Below are 21,980 nucleotides of genomic sequence, written 5' to 3'. Positions count from 1 at the left end.
ACAAAATGATACTAAGTTCTATTTGTGTCCTGACCATAGCAAATCTCTTAAATATGAATGTGTCAGTTTTCTAATCTGTAAAATAAGAATAATCAGTCTTAAATGGTTTTAGTGATAATTATATTAACATATATGTAAATAACGATATATGTTAGTCAACTTGATTATCTTAAGCATTGCTGACTTTGTTTAGATAGATATTTGTTTCTTGGTTCATAAAGGCATTTTACTTTGTGTCCCATGGAAAGCACCAAGAGCTGCTCTGTTGGCATTCAAATTCCTTATGGGTGAATTACTAGTGCTATATGCCTAAGAGGCATATTGTCCAGGAAAAAGAATGTCTATTGCTTTAACCTTTGTATAGTTCTCATTTTTTGTTAACTATAAAACAATATGCAATTTAAAAATGTGCACCAGAGATCATAAAAGAATCTAGCAAAATTATTTCTCCAAAGTTATCTCAAATTGCTTGATCTGTTATTTTTATGAGTCAGGTGTTATTATTTAATTAAAATCAAGATGTTCTCTAATTGCAGTGTGACCTCAGGTCAGATTCTGGAGTTCTATTGAAAACTCACAGTGTTTATCTCTATGTGTATATGTGTGTGTCCTATGGATAAATCACTCAGGCAAATGAACAAATGATCTGGTGCACTAATGACATCTACATTTAAAATTCTGGACGCCAGAACATCTATAGGCTCGTTTTGTGAAGCAGTCATAGTAAATCATCAAAATTTAAAATGTAATAAAAAATAATCAAACAAAAGAGTAACTTGTAAACAAAAAAGAAAAATTATTTTAAAGGTTTTTTTGAAACAATAATAGAATCAAGTTTTTGCTAGCCAATTGAAGCATAAAAATTATCTTTAAAAGTGTCACAGGGCTACAGTTTTCTGGAGCAGCAGAAGAAAAACCAATGTAGAGTTGAGAATAAGCAGATTAGGGAGGGGAAATAATTTTGTATGAATTTAGCTAATCATTCTTAGGTTTGCTTCTTGTCTGCTTCTTGTCTGGCTCTGGCTTTTTATGCCGTGGGCCTTGTGGAATCCTCACATACTGTTGGGTCTCTTTGCTATACTATTTCCCGTAAACTGAAAATAAAGGGATGTAGCCTTACATGTGTTTATCGAAGTAGTTGCACAGGCATCTCATTAGGAATGTATTTAACACATAGCACAAGGTTAAAAACAGAGAAAATAGAAGGAAAATTAAAATGACCAAAAAAGTTGAGTTTGTGATTTAATATAGCTGTACCACTTTGGTGTTATTGACCTTTCCCAAGGGTCAATACAATCAGAAGCATATCATATTGGAGAGTAAATACAGGGGATAATGATTATTTAGGCTGATAAATTTGAATTTCAAAAATGAATGTATATGGAGACTAAGACAATGAGACTATGTTTTTTTAAAAGTAGGGGTAGGCCGGGTGCAGTGGCTCATGCCTGCAATCCCAGCACTTTGGGAGGCCGAGGTGGGCAGATCAAGAGGTCAAGAGATCGAGACCATCCTGGCTAACATGGTGAAACCCCATCTCCACTAAAAATACAAAAAATTAGCCGGGCGTGGTGGCAGGCACCTGTAGTCCCAGCTACTCGGGAAGCTGAGGCAGGAGAATGGCGTGACCCGCGGGGCAGAACTTGCAGTGAGCCCAGATTGTGTCACTGCACGCCAGCCTGGGCAACAGAGCAAGACTCCATCTCAAAAAAAAAAAAAAAAGTTGGGGTGAAGGGAAAAGAGCAGACCCAAATACAGTGGGAAAACTCATGCCACATGCATCTCATTGTGACAAGTTTTTTTTTTTTTTTTTTTTTTTTTTTTAAATTTATTTATTATTATTATACTTTAAGTTGTAGGGTACATGTGCATAACATGCAGGTTTGTTACATATGTATACTTGTGCCATGTTAGTCTGCTGCACCCATCAACTCGTCATTTACATCAGGTATAACTCCCAATGCAATCCCTCCCCCCTCCCCCCTCCCCATGATAGGCCCCGGTGTGTGATGTTCCCCTTCCTGAGTCCAAGTGATCTCGTTGTTCAGTTCCCACCTATGAGTGAGAACATGCGGTGTTTGGTTTTCTGTTCTTGTGATAGTTTGCTAAGAATGATGGTTTCCAGCTGCATCCATGTCCCTACAAAGGACGCAAACTCATCCTTTTTTATGGCTGCATAGTATTCCATGGTGTATATGTGCCACATTTTCTTAATCCAATCTGTCACTGATGGACATTTGGGTTGATTCCAAGTCTTTGCTATTGTGAATAGTGCTGCAATAAACATACGTGTGCATGTGTCTTTATAGCAGCATAATTTATAATCCTTTGGGTATATCCCCAGTAATGGGATGGCTGGGTCATATGGTACATCTAGTTCTAGATCCTTGAGGAATCGCCATACTGTTTTCCATAATGGTTGAACTAGTTTACAATCCCACCAACAGTGTAAAAGTGTTCCTATTTCTCCACATCCTCTCCAGCACCTGTTGTTTCCTGACTTTTTAATGATCGTCAAATTGAACTCATCTCTGCAGCAAGCAGACCTAATAGACATCTATAGAACTCTCCACCCCAAATCAACAGAATATACATTCTTCTCAGCACCACATCGTACTTACTCCAAAATTGACCATATAATTGGAAGTAAAGCACTCCTCAGCAAATGTACAAGAACAGAAACTATAACAAACTGTCTCTCAGACCACAGTGCAATCAAACTAGAACTCAGGACTAAGAAACTCAATCAAAACCGCTCAACTACATGGAAACTGAACAACCTGCTCCTGAATGACTACTGGGTACATAACGAAATGAAGGCAGAAATAAAGATGTTCTTTGAAACCAATGAGAACAAAGATACAACATACCAGAATCTCTGGGACACATTTAAAGCAGTGTGCAGAGGGAAATTTATAGCACTAAATGTGACAAGTTTTAATGATGGTGTCTTTGCTTACTCATGTTCTCCAAATAGAAAACCCATTATACTCAGAAAATTTATATAGCCTACTTGGGATTTATGCTAAGGTTGACATGAAGCAGTTAAGGAGAACCACTGCTTATATATTGTCACAATAGAGAAAGGAATGCTATGCAGAATGAAGTTGGAAGGATCTGACTTATTTAATACTTAATGATAAGTACAGTTAGCAGCTTCTGGGGGAAGTGGGGGCTAAGAGATAAATCTATCAATAATTGATTTTACATGCTAATTACAACTTTATAATTTTAGAAAATTCTGACCTCTACAGATAATTAGATTTTATCTATTTTAAAAAATGTTTAAATAGATTTTAGCTATTTTAAAATACATTTTCCATTCAGTACGAATTCATTGTTAATTGAAGTAACATTAATATAAAGTAAAATTGAAATTTAGCAATAATAATGATTTCTAGAAAATTGTTACTATGTACAAGGCATGATTATAAGTTTTTAGCATATATTCATTCACTCTGTTCTCACCCCATACATATTTTTTAAAACAAGGAAACCAGGGGGTAAGAGCAAGGCAAAGTAACTGGCCCAAGTCAGACAGACAGACCTGGTGTTGAGAATTAAACAGCTAGAATGTTTCAACATTGTATGTTGCCTATGAATTAACTATTTGATTAATCTGATTGTTCAAGATAACACATCTATTTCTTTGGCCAGTTTTATCTCTGAAAATATCTGGTTTTCCATTGTAACTTGTAATATTAAAGATACATTTGAATCTATTTTAATAATTTTATTATTACAATATCAGTAATAAATTGTTCTCTAATTCCACTCATTTTATTTCTATTTTACCAACTTTGTGGAATGTGGTCATTATTATAGGCCTATTTCTAGCTTTCCTGCCTTCTTTATTCAGTCAACATTAACTGGTGCATTATTGCAAAAAATATTTTCCTAGTCCTAGAGTTACAGACATGAGTAGTTAAAAAATATTCCCAGCTGATTCTGATATTCTCCTCCTCTTTACCTTTTGAGAAGCACCAAATTAATTCAAAAATCTACCTCCTCTGTTTCAGATCTGCACCCATATTATTGTGCACCACAAGAGAAAACCAGATGATCTTAAAGATTAGTACCACAGCAAATTTATGGTATTCAAACTCAGAGGTAACCACAACGACTTGGCAATCCTATTACATTTTTCTTATATGGCCTATTTCCCATTCCCTTCAGCAATTACTCCAGCCCTTCTTCATTTTCTTTAAATCCCCAACCCCAGTAGAGTCTATCTTACTCCATCAATTATCCCCTCCCTAGGCTGTATCTTTAGGCTTCTCTAAGCACACATATACCACACACCTACACCACATTTATACAAATGTTCATGTCAAAAGTTGAATACCCATACATACAAACAAACATGCATACATGCATAAATACACAAGAACAAAAGTGTATGTGTGTATTAATATGTGTGTGCATTCAATTTTTGACACAATTGTTTTCAGTTACCTTGTTAAAACTCACTTTTCCTTTTATTTCCAAATCACCATCTTTATATTCTCTTTCTCTCTCTTTTTTTTTTTTTTGACGGAGGTTTTGCTCTTGTTGCCCAGGCTGGAGTGTAATGGCATGACGTTGGCTTACTGCAACCTCCGCCTCCTGGGTTCAAGCGATTCCCCAGCCTCAGCCTCCCGATTAGCTGGGATTGCAGGTGCCCACAACCACATCCAGCTAATTTTAGTATTTTTTAAAATAGAGACAGGGTTTCACCATGTTGATCAGGCTGGTCTCGCCCTCCTGACCTCAGGTGATCCACCCTACTCGGCCTCCCAAAGTGTTGGGATTACAGGCATACAGGCATGAGCCACCATGCCCGGCCTCTATAATTCTCTTTCTTTTTCAGTCACTTCTTAGTGTTTTTTTTTTTGTTTTTTTTTGTTTTTTTGTTTTTTTTTTTTGAAGTCCATTCCTTAAAATATGAAGGTCATTAGGACTGTTATTTAAATTCTGTATCTTCCTCAGGAATCTGTATTAAACCTTTAACTCTTTTTATTCAATATCAAAAAGGCTGAAACTATGGTCCTGAAGTGGGCTTTAAGGACACAGTACCGAGACTATGTATTATATTTAAATATATATATAATTACAAAGAATTTTCTTGATGATATATATACACCTATTTCTAAGAATGAGATCTGGAGTTTTAAAATTATAATGTGACATACTGAAAATGAAGAGCCATTGTTCTAAAACACTTGTGCATTTAAATCTTGATCTATAGTTCTAATCACTACCTGTATACCTGTATGTAGATAACTTTTTTTTTTTGAGATGGAGTCTCACTCTGTTGCCCAGGCTAGGGTGTAGTGGTGCGATCTCAGTTCACTGCAACCTCTGCCTCCTGGGTTCAAGTGATTCTCCCACCTCAGCCTCTGAAGTAGCTGGGACTACAGGCTGACACCACCATGCCAAGCTATTTTTATTTTTATTTTTTTTGTATTTTCAGTAGAGATGGGATTTCACCATGTTGGCCAGGCTAGTCTCGAACTCCTGCCCTCAAGTGATCCGTCCACCTTGGTCTCCTAAAGTGCTGGGATTACAAGTGGGTAAACCACTGCACCTGCCCATATGTAGATTACTTCTACATTTGTTTTGTGAACTTGAACTTCTGTTCTGAGCTATGTCTGTGTGCCCAAGAGACAAGTATGCATCTTCACCTTTACATCTCACAGACAACTTAAATTGAACAAACCCAACTACATTCACTAACTTTGTTAAGATTTTATCTCCTTTTTCTATTTTTATATCTCAGTGACTGCCATGATCACCCTGCATTTGTCCAAGTGATACAACTAGAAGTCATCCTAGACATTTCTCTTTTTGTAATCTAGACATTTTATAAATCGTCAAATCCATTTGGACCATCCCTTTAATATCTCCAGGATTCCATGCTACTTCTCAGTCCTTTCAGTCATTGATTGAGCCTAAGTCCTCACTGTTTTCCATATGAATAGTATCTTCCTCTAGTCTCAAAATTCTCCATATTGTTATCAGAGATATCTTTCTGAGATAAAAGTTTAATTATGCCTTTCCTGTATCTAATATTTAGATACAAACCCAACAAGACTTATTAGATTGTGAAAAAATGTTGTAATCCTATTTATATAAATAATAAGATTGATCATTAACAACACTCAGTATCTAGATTGAGGGCAGCATTCTTTGTCCATGTATCTGACAATCAAGTGTCACATTTATTGGGTAAGATAGACTAAGGCAAAAAAAAAAAGCTCCAGTAAAAAAGAAATTGTGTTGTCAGTAACCAATTATTTAATTACCAATGGACCTCCACCCATGTTATTGTGCATCACAACAGAAAACCAGACAATCTTGAAGATTAGAACCACAGCAAATTTATGGTACTTTCAGTTCATTACAATGTGCTATAGATAACATAAATTAGGTAGATGTATTTATGTTATTTAGTTTTGACTAAAATAACCATCATGTTATTTAGTTTTGACTAAAATAACCATCAGTAAATAGACAAGAGATTGATTCGATTTTCCACAAAGAAACCACAATTGGGAAGATAATACAAAGCAAGAACCAAAAACCAGTAAGAAAATTTCACAATCATATTTCTATTTGTATACTTCATCTTTTCTTAAGCCAAAAAATAGGTAAAAACAATAACAGTCTAATATAATCAGCAATATTTTGGTCAGAAAAACTGGAAAATCTTAAGAAGGATACATGAAATATGTATTTATATCCTTTGTTGTGAATAACGGACTTTACCTAAGTACATATTGTGCCTTGAAATAGAAGCTAATAACACAAAGCCATCAAAAGTCGCAAGACTTTCAAAAAATTATTAACAAAAATATTTATGAAGTAAAATAGTCATTTAAAATATTATTTAATTTATCTTTATCTCATTATATTTTCTATTATGCATTTTTATAATTACACTGCAAAAGTAAAGACATATTTCCTTTGCAATAATATGTTTATATTAATGATTTTTGCATGAAAATATTTACATATAAAGGTGAATGAGCAAAACATTTTGAGGCCGATTACTTATAGTATAATACAATTTTACTTACTATAATTACTTATAATATACTACAAGTACTTTTAATAAAGGGTACAAGGTCCCTCCTAAGATGGCCCACTTTCAAATTCAGCTACATTTTGTATTATGAGCCCTTTAAATCTATCATTTCTAACTTAAACTTCTCAGGACATATTACACACATCACATTATGTCTTTCGTTGTAAGTCCAATCAAGCTCATTGATCTCTAACAATGCATTGCCTGGTTAACTTGGACTTGACCATTAGAACTAAGCTTGGTCATTTGTTCCCCTCAGGATAAGCTTCATTACTACTGTTCACATGTCCATTTTGGTTTTGCTTCTGCCATGAACATTAACTCTTTTGCTATTCAGCTCACTGCACCTCCTTGGGCAAATAATTTTCTTGGTTTATTTGGAGAACTATAATACCCCTTTTCATCCATTTTCATTGGGATGAAACATCCCATTTGCATTGGGATGAAAATTGAAATCTATTTTAAGTAACACCAACTTCACATGTTGCAGAGATTCACTGGGAGTTGAGCTTCTGAACCAGGTTGGACTGATCATAGTACCTTAACCTCCTCATGTACAACATGGGGACTATAGCTAATAATATTGTATTGTGTACTGGATGTTTGCTAAATGACTAGAATTTAGGTATTTTCACCAAGAGTTTAAAAAGGTAACTATGTGAAATGAAGGATATGTCTCTTTGTTTACTATAGTAATTTCACTATGTATATCAAAACATTGGAGAACTATAAATTTTTTAAAAGTACATGGGAAATATTTGTGTCTAGATTTTTTTTCAGTCTCAGATTCAATGATTTTTTTGGATCAATACATAATAGAAAGGATTCCTGCATTGGCTGAGAAATGGGATTAAAAACTTTGTTCCCTAGCAGAACTAAAACTAAATGTCAAGTGTTTCATATAAGGATAAATTTAAGATTATTTTTCCTTGGGGAAAAAATCTATGATGCAATTATTCCTTTATCTGGCTATAATAAAGAATAGCTAATATGTACAGTTAATAAAATTGGAATGAATAATAGTTTGGGTTGTGAATAATAAAGGTTAGAAATGAAACTTATTAAAAAATCTTTTGCCTTGTTGTTTTTGTTGTTATTTTTCTTCCACTTACTTCAACTGTATCTCAAGAGAAGCCACTGGCACACTCAGAGATTAGCTGAAACTATTTTACTGGTAGTGTTAGTGCCAATTCAATCCAGAATCTGAGATCAATTTAAATGTATTTTCATCATTTAATATTATTTTTCTCCTGTGAATTTTCAAGCTGTTGCTTAACAGTTTCTTAAGTTTCACTAGGCTGTTTTAAAGTCTGAGGTAATACAGAAAACTGAAACTTTTAGAAGGGCCGTTTGGAATGTTCCTTTTACTATAGAATGTTTTAATACAGTATCATATTTCTTTTGAGATTTGTTTTGTGTTAAAAATTCTGATAATCACCAATCAGAATGTAGAAAAAGTCAGCTTTCCCATCTATTTTGTTCAGGTACAGAATAACAAGAAGTATGATATATCTAAGATCTCTCAGCAAATAAATCAATTATGGATTATTAGTTTTTTGGGGTTTTTTTTGAGACGCAGTCTCGCTCTGTCGCCCAGGCTGGAGTGCAGTGGCCGGATCTCAGCTCACTGCAAGCTCCGCCTCCCGGGTTCACGCCATTCTCCTGCCTCAGCCTCCCGAGTAGCTGGGACTACAGGCGCCCGCGACCTTGCCCGGCTAGTTTTTTTTGTATTTTTTAGTAGAGACGGGCTTTCACCGTGTTAGCCAGGATGGTCTCGATCTCCTGACTTCGTGATCCGCCCGTCTCGGCCTCCCAAAGTGCTGGGATTACAGACTTGAGCCACCGCACCCGGCCTATTAGTTTTAACTCTTTTTTCATGTTATTTCACTAAAGATTTTCTGATGTTTACTATGAACTTTTGATAAAACATTTTCATTATGAATATGATCTATTAAATCAATGACTGGGTATATAACAATGAAATGCCCATTTATTTGAAGACATGTTATTCTGCACTGCCTGCAGTGTGTCTGTGCCTGAGAAATAGCTGACTAGTGAAAGAAAAAGGGAGGTAGACAAAGGATGGGGTGGTGAAATAAGGAAGAGTTTATTTCAGAACCAAGACAAGAATTTGTGTGGAAACAAACCAAGAAAAACTGAGAAGCTATTTAGCTTCGATTTTCCCTTGTGTTCAGTCCCCCTAAGACTCATTTGATAATAAAAGCTATTTAGGGTGGTGGTTAATAGCATAGGCTTTGGAGTTCTGATTATTTAACTATAAAACTACATATTGTTTTTCTCCTCTTCTCATCACTCCTACAGATTTTCTAAGGAGATATGGGTGAAAATGCCCCAGTGCATGTCTTCTAATGATATCTCCTGGGCTGCCACCTCTGTTGAGGTATGTAGGCATCTCTACATGTCTTCAGGGTACACTAAATGTTTCTTCTGCATTTCACTTTTTCTCACTGGGGCCACTGATGGCAAAATGTATTGATTTCCAAATTCTTTGAGTTGTGAAGCTTCACTGTGCTCTTTGCAATGCTACAAAATTTCCATACTTGCACCTGGGTAACACAGCGGTGTTTCTTGTGCTTAGGCATCCTACAAAATATTTTTTGCTAGTAATTTTTTCAGCTTGTATTATCAGAAAAGTCTAAAGGAGGCTGAACTCATGGATAAATTGAGTGCAAACAACATACTGGACAAGTACTATTCCTTCTTTGAAAATTAAATTTGTGATTTTGTTAACCAGACTTTTGGCAATGTCTGAAACATTGGCTGTCATAGCTGGGAAAAGGGTACAACTACTTTCTAGTGGTAAAGTTCTGAGGTGTTGCTGAACTCTAATAATGCAAAGGGAAGCCCCAACACTAAAGAATTATCCACCCCACGATGTCAATAATGCTAAAGTTGAAAAACCGTGTTGTATTGTCTTGTTTGCCTAATAAATTCCCAGTTTCCCTTTATTTTTAAACCTCAGCACTGAATAGAAGTTAGTTTAAGATAGTAAATACTTTGAGTCCTTACCCCATCCCCAACACAGTTAAGCATATACCCTCTTAAATATATACACATGAACAAGCACACACATACAGAATAGTACCACATTTTCTACAGATAAAATTAATATGACTTTTGGAAGCAAATAAATTGACAAAATAAATTGATCATTGAGACCTGCACAACAGAGAAACTAATTATGAATAAAGAGATAAAATAAAAACACTTAATTTTTCCTGAATATTCATTTATACAGTGGGCCTCAATCCCAAACAGGATTTTCTTGGTATTTTTAGTATATGTATTGCTATCAAATGAAACATCTTTCTGATTTGGAAGTAAAGACTTTCATGATGATCTACAAAATTTCAAAAGTTAAAGTCTTATGTATATTTAACAATAAATTCAATCATAGCTGAGTATATTTTCAGCATCATAAAAATGAGATATGATGTAGATTTTTATACTGTTATGTTAAAAATTACTGAAATATCTAACTTTTATAAAACATTTACAATGTCTTAGTCTATAGTCAATTTTTGTAACTGCAAGTAAGGATTTCAGTGAAAAATGTTGAAATCTCTTAAATAATTTAAATGAGCCCACACCATAATAACAACCCTCAGTTAACCTTACTATGTTCAATGAATAAGACACGAAAAGGTTACATTTGATTATTAAAATATAATTAAAGATTTGAAATAATTCATTAAATGTAATTAAGAGAAATTATCCAAGATTAATGCCCAAAATGTATTTAACATTTAAATTCTTTTCTAGGGGGCATCCAAGATGGCCGAATATGAACAGCTCCAGCCTCCAGCTCCCAACGTGAGCAACACAGAAGACGGGTGATTTCTGCATTTTCAACTGAGGTACTGGGTTCATCTCACTGGGGCATGTCGGACCGTCGGTGCTGGTCAGTGGGTGCAGCTCAACCAGCGAGAGCTCAAGCAGGGCGAGGCATTGCCTCACCTGGGAAGCGCAAGGGAAACTTTCCTAGCCAAGGGAAACTGAGACACACAACACCTGGAAAATCGGGTAACTCCCACCCTAATACTACACTTTACCAAGGGTCTTAGCAAACAACACATCAGGTGATTATATCCTACGCCTGGCCCCAAGGGTCTCACACCCACGGAGCCTCCTTCATTGCTAGCAGAGCAGTCTGAGATCTAACTGCAAGGAAGCAGCGAGGCTGGGGGAGGGGTGCCCACCATTGCTGAGGCTTAAGTAGGTTAACAAAGCCCCCTGGAAGCTTAAACTGCGTGGAGCCCACCGCAGCTCAAGGAGGCCTGCCTGCCTCTGTAGACTCTACCTCTGGGGACAGGGCATAGCTAAACAAAGAGCAGTAGAAACCTCTGCAGATGTGAATGTCCCTGTCTGACAGCTTTGAAGAGAGCAGTGGTTCTTCCAGCACGCCCCCACTAGGTGCAGACTGACACCTCACACATCACATGGCTGAGTACACCTCTGAGACGAAGCTTCTAGAGCAAGAATCAGAAAACAACTTTTGCTGTTCAGCAATATTCTCTCTTCTGCAGCCTCTGCTGCTGATATCCAGGTAAACAGGGTCTGGAGAGGACCTCGGGCAAACTCTAACAGACCTGCAGCTGAGGGTCCTGACTGTTAGAAGGAAAACTAACAAACAGAAAGGACACCCACACCAAAATCCCATCAGTACATCACCATCGTCAAAGACCAAAGGCAGATAAAACCAGAAAGATGGGGAAAAAGCAGTGCAGAAAAGCTGGAAACTCAAAAGATAAGAGCACCTCTCCCCCTCCAAAGGAACGCAGCTCATCACCAGCAATGGAACAAAGTGGGACGAAGAATGACTTTGACGAGATAAGAAGTCTTCAGTCAATCAAACTTCTCAGAGCTCAAGGAGGAATTATATACCCAGCGCAAATAAAATAAAAACCTTGAAAAAAGAATGGAAGAATGGATAACTAGAATAACCAATGCAGAGAAGTCCATAAGCGAACTGCTAGAGATGAAAACCATGACATGAGAACTATGTGACAAATGCACAAGCTTCAGTAACTGACTTGATCAACTGGAAGAAAGAGCATCAGTGACTGAAGATCAAATGAATGAAATAAAGTGAGAAGAGAAGTTTAGAGAAAAAAGAGCAAAAATAAGTGAACAAAGCCTCTGAAAAGTTTGGGATTATGTGAAAAGACCAAATCTATGTCTGATAGGTGGGCCTGAAAGTGATGGGGAGAATGGAACCAAGTTGGAAAACACTCTGCAGGATATTATCCATGAGAACTTCCCCAACCTAGCAAGGCAGGCCAACATTCAAATTCAGGAAATACAGAGAATGCCAGAGAGATACTCCTTGAGAAGAGCAACTCCAAGACACATCATTGTCATATTCACCAAAATTGAAATGAAGGAAAAAATGTTAAGGGCAGCCACAGAGAAAGGTTGGGTTACCCACAAAGGGAAGTCCATCAGACTAACAACAGATCTCTCAGCAGAAATTCTACAAGTCAGAAGAGAGTGGGGGCCAATATTCAACATTCTTAAAGAAAAGAATTTTCAACCCAGAATTTCATATCCAGCCAAACTAAGTTTCATAAGTGAAGGAAAAATAAAATTCTTTATAGACTAGCAAATGCTTAGAGATTTTGTCACCACCAGGCCTGCTGTACAAGAGATCATGAAGGAAGCACTAAACATGGAAAGGAACAACCAGTACCAGCCATTGCAGAAACATGCAAAAATGTAAAGACCATCAATGCTAGGAGGAAACTGCATCAACTAACGAGCAAAATAATCAGCTAATATCATAATGACAAGATCAAATTCACACATAACAACATTAACCTTAAATGTAAATGGACTAAATGGTCTAATTAAAAGACACAGACTGGAAAATTGGATAAAGAATCAAGACCCATCAGTTTCCTGTATTCAGGAGACCCATCTCACATGCAGAGACACACATAGGCTCAAAATAAAGGGATGGAGGAAGATCTACCAAGCAAACATAAAACAAAAAAAAGGCAAGGGTTGCAATCCTAGTCTCTGATACAGCAGACTTTAAAAAAACAAAGATCAAAAGAGACAAAGAAGGCCATTACATAATGATAAAGGGATCAATTCAACAAGAAGAGCTAACTATCTTAAATATATATACACCCAATACAGGAGCACCTAGATTCATAAAGCAAGTCCTTATAGAGTTACAAAGAGACTTAGACTGACATACTATAATAATAGGAGATTTTAACACCCTGCTGTCAACATTAGACAGATCAATGAGACAGAAAGTTAACAAGGATATCCAGGAATTGAACTCAACTCTGTACCAAATGGACCTAATAGACATCTACAGAACTCTCCACCCCAAATCAACAGAATATACATTCTTCTCAGCACCACATCACACTTATTCCAAAAATGACTACATAGTTGGAAGTAAAGCATTCCTCAACAAAGAACAGAAATTATAACAAACTGTCTCTCAGACCACAATGCAATCAAACTAGAACTCAGAACGAAGAAACTCAATCAAAACCACTCAACTACATGGAAACTGAACAACCTGCTCCTGAGTGACTACTGGGTACATAACAAAATGAAGGCAGAAATAAAGATGTTCTTTGAAACCAATGAGAACAAAGATACAACATACCAGAATCTCTGGGACACATTTAAAGCAGTGTGTAGAGGGAAATTTATAGCACTAAATGCCCACAAGCGAAAGCAGGAAAGATTTAAAATTGACACCCTAACATCACAATTAAAAGAACTAGAGAAGCAAGAGCAAACACATTCAAAAGCTAGCAGAAGGCAAGAAATAACTCATCAGAGCAGAACTGAAGGAGATAGAGACACAAAAGACCCTTCAAAAAATCAATGAATCCAGGAGTTGGTTTTTTGAAAAGATCAAAATTGGTAGACCACTAGCAAGACTAATAAAGAAGAAAAGAGAGAAGAATCAAATGTATGCAATAAAAAATGATAAAGGGGATATCACCACCGACCCCACAAAAATAAAAACTACCATCAGAGAATACTATACCTCTATGCAAATAAACTAGAAAACCTAGAGGAAATGGATGAATTCCTGGACACATACACTCTCCCAAGACTAAACCAGGAAGAAGTTGAATCCCTAAATAGACCAATAGCAGGCTCTGAAGTTGAGGCAAAAAGTAATAGCCTAGCAACCAAAAAAAGTCCAGGACTAGACGGATTCACAGCCAAATTCTACCAGAGATACAAGGAGGAGCTGGAACCATTCCTTCTGAAACTATTCCAATCAATAGAAAAAGAGGGAATCCTCCTTTACTCATTTTATGAGGCCAACATCATCCTGATACCAAAGCCTGGCAGAGAGACACAACAAAAACAAGAGAATTTTAGACCAATATCCCTGATGAACATCGATGCAAAAATCCTCAATAAAATACTGGCAAATTGAATCCAGCAACACATCAAAAAGCTTATCCACCACGATCAGGTGGGCTTCATCCCTGGGATGCAAGCCTGGTTCAACATACGCAAATCAATAAATGTAATCCAGCATGTAAACAGAACCAAAGACAAAAACCACATCATTATCTCAATAGATGCAGAAAAGGCCTTTGACAAAATTCAAAAGCCCTTCATGCTGAAAACTCTCAATAAATTCCGTATTGATGGAATATATCTCCAAATAATAAGAGCTATTTATGACAAACCCACAGCCAATATCACACTGAATGGGCAAACACTGGAAGCATTCCTTTTGAAAACTGGCACAAGACAGGGATGCCCTCTCTCACCACTCCTATTCAACATAATGTTGGAAGTTCTGGCTAGGGCAATCAGGCAAGAGGAAGAAATAAAGGGTATTCAGCGAGGAAGAGAAGAAGTCAAATTGTCCCTGTTTGCAGATGACATGATTGTGTATTTAGAAAACCCCATTGTCTCAGCCCACATCTCCTTAAGCTGATAAGCAACTTCAGCAAAGTCTCAGGATACAAAATCAATGTGCAAAAATCACAAGCATTCTTATACACCAATAACAGACAGAGAGCCAAATCATGAATGAACCCCCATTCACAATTGCTTCAAAGAGAGTAAAATACCTAGGAATCCAACTTACAAGGGATGTAAAGGACCTCTTCAAGGAGAACTACAAACCACTGCTCAGTGAAATAAAAGAGGACACAAACAAATGGAAGAACATACCATGCTCATGGATAGGAAGAATCAATATCATGAAAATGGCCATACTGCCCAAGGTAATTTATAGATTCAGTGCCATCCCCATTAAACTACAAATGACTTTCTTCAGAGAATTGGAAAAAACTGCTTTAAAGTTCATATGGAGCCAAAAAAGAACCCACATTGCCAAGACAATCCTAAGCCAAAAGAACAAAGCTGGAGTCATCACGCTACCTGACTTCAAACTATACTACAAGGCTACAGTACCCAAAACAGCATGGTACTGGTACCAAAACAGAGATATAGACCAATCGAACAGAACAGAGACCTAAGAAATAATACCACATATCTACAGCCATCTGATCTTTGACAAACCTGAGAGAAACAAGAAATGGGGAAAGGATTCCCTATTTAATAAATTGTGCTGGGAAAATTGGCTAGCCATAAGTAGAAAGCTGAAACTGGATCCTTTCCTTACTCCTTATACGAAAATTAATTCAAGATGGATTAGAGACTTAAATGTTAGACCTAAAACCATAAAAAACCGTAGAAGAAAACCTAGGTAATACCATTCAGGACATAGGCATGGGCAAGGACTTCATGTCTAAAACACCAAAAGCAATGGCAACAAAAGCCAGAATTGACAAATGGGATCTAATTAAACTAAAGAGCTTCTGCACAGCGAAAGAAACTACCATCAGAGTGAATAGGCAACCTACAGAATGGGAGAACATTTTTGCAATCTACTCATCTGATAAAGGGCTAATATCCAGAACCCACAAAGAACTCGAACAAATTCACAGGAAATAAACAAACAACCCCATCAAAAAGTGGGCAAAGGATATGAACAGACCCTTCTCAAAAGAAGACATTTATACAGCCAAGAGACACATGAAAAAATGCTCATCATCACTGGCCATCAGAGAAATGCAAATCAAAACCACAATGAGATACCATCTCACACCAGTTAGAATGGCAATCATTAGAAAGTCAGGAAACAACAGGTGCTGGAGAGGATGTGGAGAAATAGGAACACTTTTACACTGTTGGTGGGACTGTGAACTAATTCAACCATTGTGTAAAGCAGTGTGGCAATTCCTCAAGGATCTAGAACTAGAAATACCATATGACCCAGCCATCCCATTACTGGGTATATACCCAAAGGATTATAAATCATGCTGCTGTAAAAACACATGCACACATATGTTTAATGCAGCACTATTCACAATAGCAAAGACTTGGAACCAACCCAAATGTCCATAAATGATAGACTGGATTAAGAAAATGTGGCACATATGCACTATGGAATACTATGCAGCCATAAAAAAGGATGAGTTTGTGTCCTTTATAGGGACATGGATGCAGCTGGAAACCATCATTCTCAGCAAACTATCGCAAGAACAGGGAACCAAACACCGCATGTTTTCACTCGTAGGTGGGAATTGAACAATGAGATCACTTGGACACAGGAAGGGGAACATCACACACCAGGGACTGTCCTGGGGTGGGGGGATTGGGGAGGGATAACATTAGGAGGTATACCTAATATAAATGACGAGTTAATGGGTTCAGCACACCAACATGGCACAGGTATACATATGTAACAAACCTGCACGTTGTACACATGTACCCTAGAACTTAAAGTATAATAAATAAATAAATAAATACCAAAATAAGTAAATAAATAAAAAAATAAATAAATCTTTTCTAAAGCATCATTGGTCTATTTTCAAAGATTAATTTTATTTATCATAACATGTAATATGTGACGAATGCACAAGATGTGTTTGCTTCAGTAAATGCCAGTTTCTAAAAATGTTAATGCTAAAAAAGGCTGAATGGCCTGTTACATAATATATTTATGATGTATAATTAGTTAGCTCTTAAAATTGTTTTGAACCAGTGATTCTCCAAAAACGCACTCTTCCTATTCACTTGAAATTCTACAGGAAAAGGGAGTGAGAATGTGAGTTCTGAAAAATCTACATGTACAATATTTTTCACTCTGATAAAAAACACATAAAATAAAATTCTCCTTATCAATCATTTTTAAGTATACAATTTTAGTTATGTTAAGCATATTCACATTGTTGTCAGGTGGATGCCCAGGACTTTTTCCTCTTACAAATCTAAAACTCTATACCTATTAAATAGCTTCCCATTCCTCCCTCTCTGCAGCCTCTTGTAGCCACCAGTCTACTTTGTATTTCTGTGAATTTAACTGTTTTACATACCTCGTGTAAGTGGAATCACACAGTATTTGTCTTTTTGTGACTGGCTTATTTCACTTAGTATATTGTCCTCCAGGTTCATCAAAGTCATCATATGTGACAAAATGTCATTTCCTTTTATGGCTGAATAATATTCCATTGTATATATTAACTATACTTTGTTTATCCACTCATTTATCCATAAATAGCTGGTTTGCTTCCTCCTTTTGTACATTGTGAATAGTGCTGCTATGAACATGGGTGTACAAATACATCTTTGAGATACTGCTTTTAGTTTTTTTGGTTGTATACCCAGAAGTAGGAACGCTGGGTTATATGGAAGTTCTATTATTAATTTTTTGAGGAAACTCCATACTGTTTTCCATAATGGTAGCACCAGTTTACAATCCCACTAACAGTGCCCAGGGGTTCCAATTTTTCCACATTTTCCCCAACACTCATTATTTTCTGTTGCTGTTGTTGTTTCATAGTAGTCATCCTAATAAGTGTGAGGTGATATCATTGTGGTTTTGATTTGCATTTCTGTGATAACTAGTCATGTTGAGCATCTTTTCATATGCTTATTGGCCATTCCTATAACAATTTTGAAGAAATGTCTGTTCAAGTTTTTTGACAGTTTTTGTATCAAATTAACTGATTTTTTTGTTGTCAAGTTGTAGAAATTCTTATATATTCTGGATATTAACGCCTTGTCAAATTTATGATTTGAAACATTTTCTTCATTCATAGTGTTTTCACCCCATTGATCATGTTTTTTGATGCACAACAGTTTTAAACTAATGTAGTTCCATTTATTTACTTTTACTTTGTTGTCTAAGCTTTTAGTGCTGTTTCGAAGAAATCATTGCCAAGTCCAATGTCAGGAAACTTTTCTGCTATATTTGGTATGTTTGTTAAAGATCACTTGATCATATACACAGGATTTCTTTCTGGGTCCTCTATTTTGTTCCATTGGTCTATTTGTCTGTCTTCATGCCAGTAACACACTGTTTAGATTGCCATAGTTTCGTGATGTGTTTTGGAATCAGGTAGCGTGGGTCCTCCAACATTGTTCTTTTTCAAAACTGTTTTGGCTATTTGGAGTCTTTTGAGATTCTATATAAAGTTTTATAATTTTTTCTACTTTTGCAATTAGGGATTACTTTGAATGTGTGAATAGCTTTGGGCAATATGGATCCATATATGAGTTCAATATATATTTGAATATAATACTGAGGTAATAATGAAGGAAGATATTTATTGTCATGAAATATGATATGTCCCTTCAGGATACCATATTTAGCTGTCATGCCTTCATATAGCCTTCTTGTCTGTGACAGTTTCTCAGACTTGTTTTTGATGACCTTCACAGTTTTGAAGAGTACCAATCAGGTATTTTGTAGAATGTTCCTCAACTGATATTTATCATTTTTCTCATTATCAGATTGAGGTACAGGGTTTCTCATTATTAGACTAAGGCTCAGGGTTTCTGGGAGGGAGACCAGAGGGGTAAAACCCCATATCTCAAAATATTGTGGATACATACTATCAACGTTAACCTGGATCACCAGGCGGAGGTAATGTTTGTCAATGTAAAGTAAGTCTTCATATTCCTCTGCCCACTCTCGTACTTATCATTCTGTACTCTTTGGAAGAACGTCCCTATGCACAGCTCATATCTAAGGAAAGAAAAGTTATGCTTCATTTCCTTAAGGGAGGAGTATTTATTGTATATGTATAAAATAATAAAAAATTTAGAATCCTTCTGCATCTACATGCTAAAGGATTTTTATAGGTAATTCTAAATTATATATATAATTTATAAAATTGTATGTATAATTTATAATATATATAATTTATAAAATTTAGAATCCTTTTGCATGCAGATTTCTTTAACTTCCTTCATATATGTATTTATTTAATCATTTATTCTTATAATTTTAGATCCATGGATTTTTGTACACTTTCAGTTATAATTCAATATGACTTTACTAATTCTGTTACTTAGTTTGTTCCACTGTTGGTCAAAGGGAGCTCATTCAGCTGGCTTCTGTATAACTTTGACGTCTCTCCATTAATGTGTATGTGTGGACTTAGATTAGTTATAAATTTATATTGCAAACTCTAGAGCAATCTTTTAAAAAATCAAAGACAGAAGTATAACTGATATGCAAAATGATATGAGAAAAATGCAGACATATAAAATGCTCAGTTAAAACCAGAAAAGGCAAAAATAACATGGCTATTAAATATTCAAGAAACAAATAACAAATACAAATAATAGAAAATGGTTACAAACCTGATGGATATTAATTCAATAATATCAAAAATCACTTTTGGTTTCAATGGTCTAATTACACTAATTACCTCTCCCCTGACTTTCCCCTGAGTTCCCAATGTCCATTGTATCATTCTTATGCCTTTGCATTCTCATAGCTCAGCTCCCACTTATAAGTGGGAATATATGATGTTTGGTTTTGGGTACAGTGTATATTGCTCAGGTTATGGGTGCTCCAAAATGTCAGAAATCGCCACTAAAGAACTTATTCATGTAACTGAACACAATTTGTTTCCCAAAAACCTATGGAAATAAAAACTAAAATAAAATAAATGAATTGAGACAGAAAATCCAAAGCATAAAATCCATTAAAATGTCAGTAAATTATTACTTAAAAATTAATAAAAAATTTAAAAAATAATTACAGTAACTAAAATACAGAATGTCAGAGTAAAAAAAAATAATACCAAACTATATATGAATTTTAAGTAGCTCACTTTAAACATAAAAACAGGTTGAAAATAAAGAAAAGGAGAAAGATAAACTATGCTACTCTAATCAAAAGCAGTTGTAATAGCTATATTAATTTCAGACAAAGCAAACTTGATGACAAGTTATCTTATAAGAGGGAAAAGAAGAAACTAAATATGGATGAGAGTCCATTTTGCAAAATATATAATTATCTCAAATGTGTATACACATAAAAAGAGTGTAAAAATATGTAAGTAAAAAATTGAAAGACTACAAAAGATTTAGGCAAATCCACTATAATAGTTGAAGATCTCAATATCTTTGTGTCAGTTAAGATATAAATGACCTGAATAGCATTATCAATCTATTTTATCTAATTGACAATGTAGAATACTTAATCCAACAATAGCAGGGTATGCATTCTCTTTGTAAAGAAAAAACTATATTCTTTTCTATAGTTTACCTCTTTTCAATTCCATTGAAAATAACAACAAATGTAAAAGTCTTCTTTTAAAAATTCAATAAAATTGATATAAAGCTCTAATCAGGCTAACAAAGAAAAAAAGAGAAAGCAGAAATTATGTTTCCTTTATATGAAAACTTTTGCATTTAATAAGATTGTATAAAAATCATGTGCTTTGAAAATGACTTCATTTACACATATGTGTATATATGTATGTATATGTATATGTATATATACATATGTATACATGTATAAATGTATATGTATATATACATGTATAAATGTATATGTATATATACATGTATAAATGTATATGTATATATACACATATATACATATATGTAATGAAGTCATTCGCCAAATCTATGCATATAATCTATGCATATATGTATACATATATGCATAGATTTGGCGATTCGATTAGATTTGGGAAAAAAGTAGTTGAAGTTCCAGAGCTAGAAGAAAGACAAGTCATTTTAGACAAAAGGAACAGCCTATGCAAGGACAAGGGTGTATGGCCATCCACAGCATGTTGAGGAAAAATTTCTAAATTTGATGATGTGCATAGAAAGGAGTGAGTGGAGGTAATGTTAGAAAATGAATTTTTAGGCATATTTTAAATAGAATTGCTTGCTATACAAAAGACCTTAGAATTTAATCTGTGTCATTCCAGTACCAGGAATGAGGGCATTCTATAACAGGAAAAAGTCATGGCAATACTTATGCATCATTTGGCTGATGAACTAGACAGGAGAGAAAATATAGATGGGTAGAACATTCTAAAGGACAATATATAATTCTGATGAATTAAAAATAGTGTCTAAAGTTAAATATCAACAGTGGTAAAATGCCAATGAAGTTCTGGTAGAGGGGGCATTATGTAAACTGTGGAAACTAATATTAAGGAAGCCATGGAGAGTCATTGTAATTTTTTTAGTTTTTGTAGGTGTAGGAATTTTTTTTTCATCATATTGAAGGATATGTAAGAAGGAATGGTGTACTTGTGAAATAAGAATTCTATTCCATGTTTTATTGGATTATGGATAGTTTAATGAGCTTAAATAAGGTTTTATTATGAAGATTCACTGAGCTCAGGAGAACAATTAGAGGCAGTATAGAAAAATGGTTATGAGCTCAGATTCTGGGACCAGACCTTCCATATTTTAACTGCAACTATACCTCTAGCAAATTGTAAAGTTCACAGTTTCCTCATCTGCAAAATAGAATAAGAGCATCTAATTTAGATGAGTTTTGTAAGACTCAAATGGATTAATATAGGCAAAATACGTATCATAATACCTGACATATAGTAAGCACTTAATA

Source organism: Papio anubis, chromosome 3 (genome assembly GCF_008728515.1).
Source record: "Papio anubis isolate 15944 chromosome 3, Panubis1.0, whole genome shotgun sequence".
Classification (NCBI taxonomy): domain Eukaryota; kingdom Metazoa; phylum Chordata; class Mammalia; order Primates; family Cercopithecidae; genus Papio; species Papio anubis.
This window is presented reverse-complemented; position numbering follows the sequence as displayed.